Source organism: Sinocyclocheilus anshuiensis, unplaced genomic scaffold (assembly GCF_001515605.1).
Source record: "Sinocyclocheilus anshuiensis isolate Anshui unplaced genomic scaffold, SAMN03320099.WGS_v1.1 scaffold1879, whole genome shotgun sequence".
Taxonomy (NCBI): Eukaryota; Metazoa; Chordata; class Actinopteri; order Cypriniformes; family Cyprinidae; genus Sinocyclocheilus; species Sinocyclocheilus anshuiensis.
In genome coordinates this window covers 532,088-538,087 of record NW_015549707.1, presented here as the reverse complement: position 1 = coordinate 538,087, position 6,000 = coordinate 532,088, and the positions used below count along the sequence as shown (strand labels likewise).

The following is a 6,000-nucleotide window of genomic DNA, read 5'->3' as shown; positions in this document are numbered from 1 at the left end:
CTTTTTGCAGTTACTTAGCTTTGCAGACGCTATATTTCTCTGATTCATATTTAATTTGATGCATTAATACAAATGTATTCCAACAGAACATGGCCCCATTGTTTTTGTTGGCTGTGCTCAACGACTGTACCTTTTAATGTGAAAACACAGGATGCTCCTGCGGTACGCCTTCTAGGAAGTGATTGTTCGGGGTTTGAGTAGAGGACTATGGGGATTGCATGCAACTCGTTCCACATGAAATCTCCTGTCTGCATGTCTTTTTCTCTGGGCTGAGTCACTTCATAAACACCCGGATGGATTTCCAGAACACACCACAAATAAACACACCCCAAGCGGTGAAGAGATATCAAGTGGCCATAAGACATGTGACATGAACACAGATGTCCAAGGGTGTGTAAATCACAAAACAAAACTTTCATCTATCTATCTATCGTTCTATCTATTGCTCTAACGTTTTATCATTCTGTTGTTCTGTCATTCATTCTAGCATTCCATCATTCTATCATTGTATCTATTGATCCTGGCTGTCTGTCTATCTATTTCTGTCATACTATTGTTCTGTCTATCATTCATTCAAATTTGAATTGTAATTCTGCATCCTATTGGCTACCTCAATTCAAATTCAAGAACTGCATTTAAAAGACATTCTCTGTTCAGTTTTGAATGCTGCAAAACTGTGGTGCATACACATACACACTTACTATGTTGCTTGGAAGTAAGTAGATGCACATTTACACACATGCTCACATCTCTCCTTTGATGGGGGAACTAATTCACCTTGTACTTGTTAAGGTTGCCCTTCCTAGTGGAAATTACTCTTTTATAAATGTAAGCATGCAATGTGTGTGTGTGTAAGCAGTGAGTCCTGAAAAGATTGATGGAAAAATTCCAATGGCCATCACTACACATGCATATGCACACACATGCACACACTGCTTTGAAGCACTTCAGTTGTCCACCTTCATGGTGAGAGATACAAACAAAACACTTCACAGCGATGATGGGTTAAAAATACTAAAGAGAGAGCAGGAAAAGGACCATACATTTGGCAAGGCAACGCGGGGATTTGATGCTGATGGCTGTGCAGAAACATATTTGTTGTTGGAGCTGAAAGTCATTTCTCAAACGTCTGCAGAGTGGTGACAGATGTGTTGTATGTTTATCACCGACAGCCAGCAGACGTGAAGAATGTGGCAAGATATCACTTATGTGTCACTCACTCCGTTATTACAACTCCAGACTTCATAGTGTGAGAGTCCAAATCCAGTGTCACTCTGATGCTGTAACGTTTGGAGTGTATTTCACTGCACCTCTAAATATGTAATGTTGCTCAAGTATTGTTTAGTAGCCAACTGGCAAGTACTGTGTGTACAGAATTATGAGACTGAGATCTGAATCTGAAAACACTAAGGGTTTATGGGTAAAGAACCTTTAAGACCCAAACTAACACTAGACCCCCAAAAGACCCAGACCAAGGCTAGACCTTGAGACCAAAACCAATAAAAGACCCCAAGAACCTGTCAGTCGGTTTTAATAAAGTGAAATATAGAAACATAATTACTTTATGCAGTGAGACACGAAAGTACATCTGAACCCAAAGCCTTTTTATTGTGCTTTAGTGATGTTTGATGATTATTAGATAGGGAGCCTGTGGAATAAATTACAAAAAAAGTCAACAAAAGAGTCATCTTCTTTCAAATTACTCTAGCGACTGTATGTTTTATCAGAGACTTGAAAACACACTCCTAGGCTTTTTCTGAAACAGTTCGGCAAAGACTTTCCCATGGAGCGGCTCAACAGGTATTAGTAATCAGCCTCCTTATCTCCTCTCACTCCACACACTGCATCTTTATGGGAATTACATCACATACAACACCACTGACCAGACTCCTGAGGCTTTCACCTGCCTCGCTTTAATATAAATTGATTTTTTTTTCTTCTTTTTGTCATAAGGATTGCCGACTAGATCTAATATATATCGGTGGTCCTTCTAGTGAGGGGTGATGTGTATCGAATTCACAGCAAGCCTTTGTTCACAGTTACACTCCCACCTTCTCAAAAGTCCAATCCCCAACCTTTTCAATTTCTTTAAGGTGATTGTGGCTTGCAGACTTGCACTGTTGCATAGGGAGCCCCTTCACTCTATTATAAGAAGTGGAATGGAGCTGAAAAATAAGCACTTTTTCCATTCTACTTTGGAAAGAGTTTTTTTGTAAATACATTGGGGTCCAAAATCTGCGACCAATGCAAAAGGGAAATGTGTAAACCTAAAATGTGAACAGCTTCCAAACTTGCCAGCTGTAGGGTTTAACATTGAGAAGTCACTGCATCGACAAAGACACTTCTTCAAATTTTGATCCTTTAAGGAACGTTAGACATCTGAAAGAGCAGCAGTTCACATGAGTTAATGTTTTTGCCTTTTGGCAGAAGAGCAGTTGAAGAACAAACTGCAAAGGGAACGTGGATCTGCCAGATCTCTTTTATCCACATCATATCTCCAAGAGACAGTCCATTAGGTTTGCATTGATTTGTCACATAAATGGATTCAGGAAAAAGGAGCTTATTTCAGGCTGCCCGATTGGAATAGAATCTTTACAGTTACATTGTGTTTGCAATGAGAATAGAATCAAAGAGAATAGCATAGAATCTTCACAGCTCAATTACGTTTGCAATCATTTATTAGAAGAATGGAATTAGTAAAAATGGCTTATTTGAGATTGTCAAAATATAACAATATTTGCTGCCACATGAGCAACACTGGTGTTGTGTAGAATGCTGTTTTACATTTAGTTTGTGGTTTTGTAGTTCCTACTGTCTGCAGAAAAAGAAAACACTGTAATAACATGAAATGTGATCTCTGTATTACGGTATATTGCATCTGAGGCATCAGTAATAGCATTTCATTAGTCTGTACTTTTACACCTTTGTGATACACTGACAAGCTGTAGAGTTTTGCAATTAGTGATCCCATCTCAATTCCAGTAGCTCCAGACTCGGTGAAAACATCACTTAGCTGCCGAAGGGGAGGTTTTTCAAGTGCTCTTTTACATCAGATATGAAATTTCCTCAGCACGCAGGGGCAGCTTACACCGCAGTCAGTCTTAACCTAGATACTGTTAGAGTCTAAGCCTGTCAACGTATGACTGCTTTGAATTAGTGAAAGCTCCAAATGTTGAAAAGATGCTCCCCCGTATTAAAATTACTTGCCATCACCATCCTAATCAGGTTAGATGCCATATTGATTTAACATAGAAGAAAACAAGGCTGTGAGGGATAGACTTAGACTTTACAATGGCATGCAGTTTATAAAGGTCTGAGATCATGTAATTTTCACAACTCACAACTTCAAAAAGTTTTTGTCTACTGAAAGAATTTTTCAGAAATTTTCATCAGCTGACCAATCGATTAGTTTTTAAACAACAATACTTCAAGTACTTCTATCTCTCACAGCCTCATTTTCATTCATGTCAAAAATTAAATATGGTGCTACCTTGACTACAGTCTGTACCATAATACTGTAGTATAATTTTAAGTTAAAGTAGCATTAATACCATAGTATATAAATATGGTAATCATACATAGATGTGTTAATTATCAAAATACCACGGTATTAACATATGATACCATCATGGTACGATGCCTCAGATGTTTACACTTTTGAGGACTAATTTGTGCTTTTTTGCAGATACAGCATGATTATGCTAAACGTCACAAGAGCCTTTAGCCTCATTTGTTTTTTGTCTTCAATTTATTATTGTTCTTAGAGGAAGATAGATTTGTCATTAGAGGTAAATATTGACTATTTGACTCACGGTGGGGCTCTTGGAGCCACATTATGAATAGAGATCATTTGACTGATTGGTAACGGAGACATTAATAAAGAGCATTTTTTATCACTGTCAGTCCTATTGAGCTGCTCATAGTTTATTGTCTGCTGCTTCAGTGTGGAGAGAGAGACTGCAGGAGTCTGCAGAGCACAGAAGGGCTCCCACCAGCACCACTAGTAGTACTTGCAGGGTTTTGTACACCACCAACTGCCATCATTCACACCACTTCAAATAAAACTTCCATAACTACAAAGCCATTACACTGCTGTCAGGAAAGATGTGCATATCCAAGATGGGAAGTTTTTTTTCTAAAAAAAAAAAAAAAAAAGAAGCTATCTTCTATTCCAGTTTAATGAGGTATGCTGGTACTCACTTTATAAAAGAACCTCACATTATAAAAGAAAACAAAGAAATGCACTGACAGATACACACTGACAGTGGACTTACAGTGTACAAATGTTCAATATTTGCCCATTACATTTCAATTGTAAGTTGTTGTTTTTTTTTATTCCATTTTTATTTTACCAAAGCTGAAGTTTGATTTAAAATAATTTTCTAATGTGATCAACAACAGAAACAATGGAAAAAATGATTCCTCTAGCTTGCATGTTTGACACTTTAGCTTGGGGAACAATTCTCGCTATTAAATAACTATTAACTACGACTTTTGCCTCAATAAATTTGCTAATTTGCTGCTTATTAATAGTTAGTAAGGTAGTTGTTAAGTTTAGGGTTGGATTAAGGGATCTAAAATATGGTCATGCAGAATAAGGCATTAATATATGGTCCCATTGCAGAGAGGCACAAAATCACTCTCCAGGACGTTCTTTTTCACCGTACCCTGTTGGTGGAATGACCTACCTAACACCATCAGGATAGCCAAATCTCTCACAATCTTCAAGAAACAACCGAAAACTAATCTCTTCTGTGAGCATCTAACTGCCTCCTCATAAAAAATAAAAAAGAAATAAAACAAATTAAAATAAAAAAACAAAAAAGTAGAATACAATAAAATAAAAAATAAAAACCTATGCCTTCACTTTTTCTGTTCTCTTTTATCCTTATCCCTTCCTGTCCTAGCTTTTACTATTTGAACAATGACTGAAACCTTGTATAGCAGGCACTTCTCGTGTTTATTGCCAGCTTATGGTAAATCGCTTGATGTATTCCTCAATTGTAAGTCGCTTTGTATAAAAGCATCTGCCAAATTAATAAATGTAAATGTGCTTCATAAATTTTAATAAATAGCCAATATGCTAGTAATATACTATTCTAATAAGCAACTAGTTAATAGTGAGAATTGGTCCCTAAACTGAAGTGTTTGCAGGTAAAACACGTATCCTAAATGTATTGTCAAGGCTGGGAATTCACTAAACGACTGTTGCGTACATTTTTGCCTCGATTTGCAGCCTGAAGGAGTCAACACTAGTTGCTGAAAGTCAGAGCCAGTATGCAGATTTTAGGCAGTCAGAGTTGACAGATTTCACAGAGAACCATGTAGCATATAGCGACACAGATTCCGATTTTTTTTTAAGCTTCAGATCATGATTCCATTCATTCTGTGGATTTCAAACATGTTTGATATTTTGAGCCAGTTTTAGAACACATATTGTTTTCATCTGTCATGAGTCTCTTAGCAGCAAGGCGCATGTTTCTTTGTGAGTTTGTTGTATTCTAACAACTTGACCGTCTGGTATTGTGTGATCCTGAGTAGTAGTGTGCATGAAGCCCAGTTTTTCCTCTGTAACCATTTTCAAAATCTCCAAGTGTATGTTGTCTGAAAAGTGTTTAGATTTTCTGTCCTGACTTTCACCCCTGCAGCGTATTCCAGCATTTAGACAAATGCATCTGACAAATGCTTAAATGTTAATGTTGATGCTTTTGCAGTTGATTGTTTTGCAATTATTTTTGGTGCATAAAATGACCGACTTTAACCCTGCCATTTAATATCTCTCCAAGTTGTTTCAATAGCGCAGTGCAAACTACTGAAGTTACACGGCACCTTTTCACTTTTTGAATACTTCTGCACCTGTCACATATTAACAACATACCCAGACATTCACTTCCCATCCATCAAGGGCAACTTGAACCTGCTCCCATCCACCTGAACAAAATACCATGCTCCTCTGCAGCCCTCACGCAGGGCAGAATTAGCATGTATAGTCTCTGTTGA

At 37.5% G+C, this 6,000-nt stretch overlaps 1 pseudogene; it reads left to right on the top strand.

The window, feature by feature from the left end:
- Positions 1-6,000, top strand: part of LOC107660672 (phosphorylase b kinase regulatory subunit beta-like) — an 82,479-nt pseudogene that overhangs the window by 57,813 nt on the left and 18,666 nt on the right.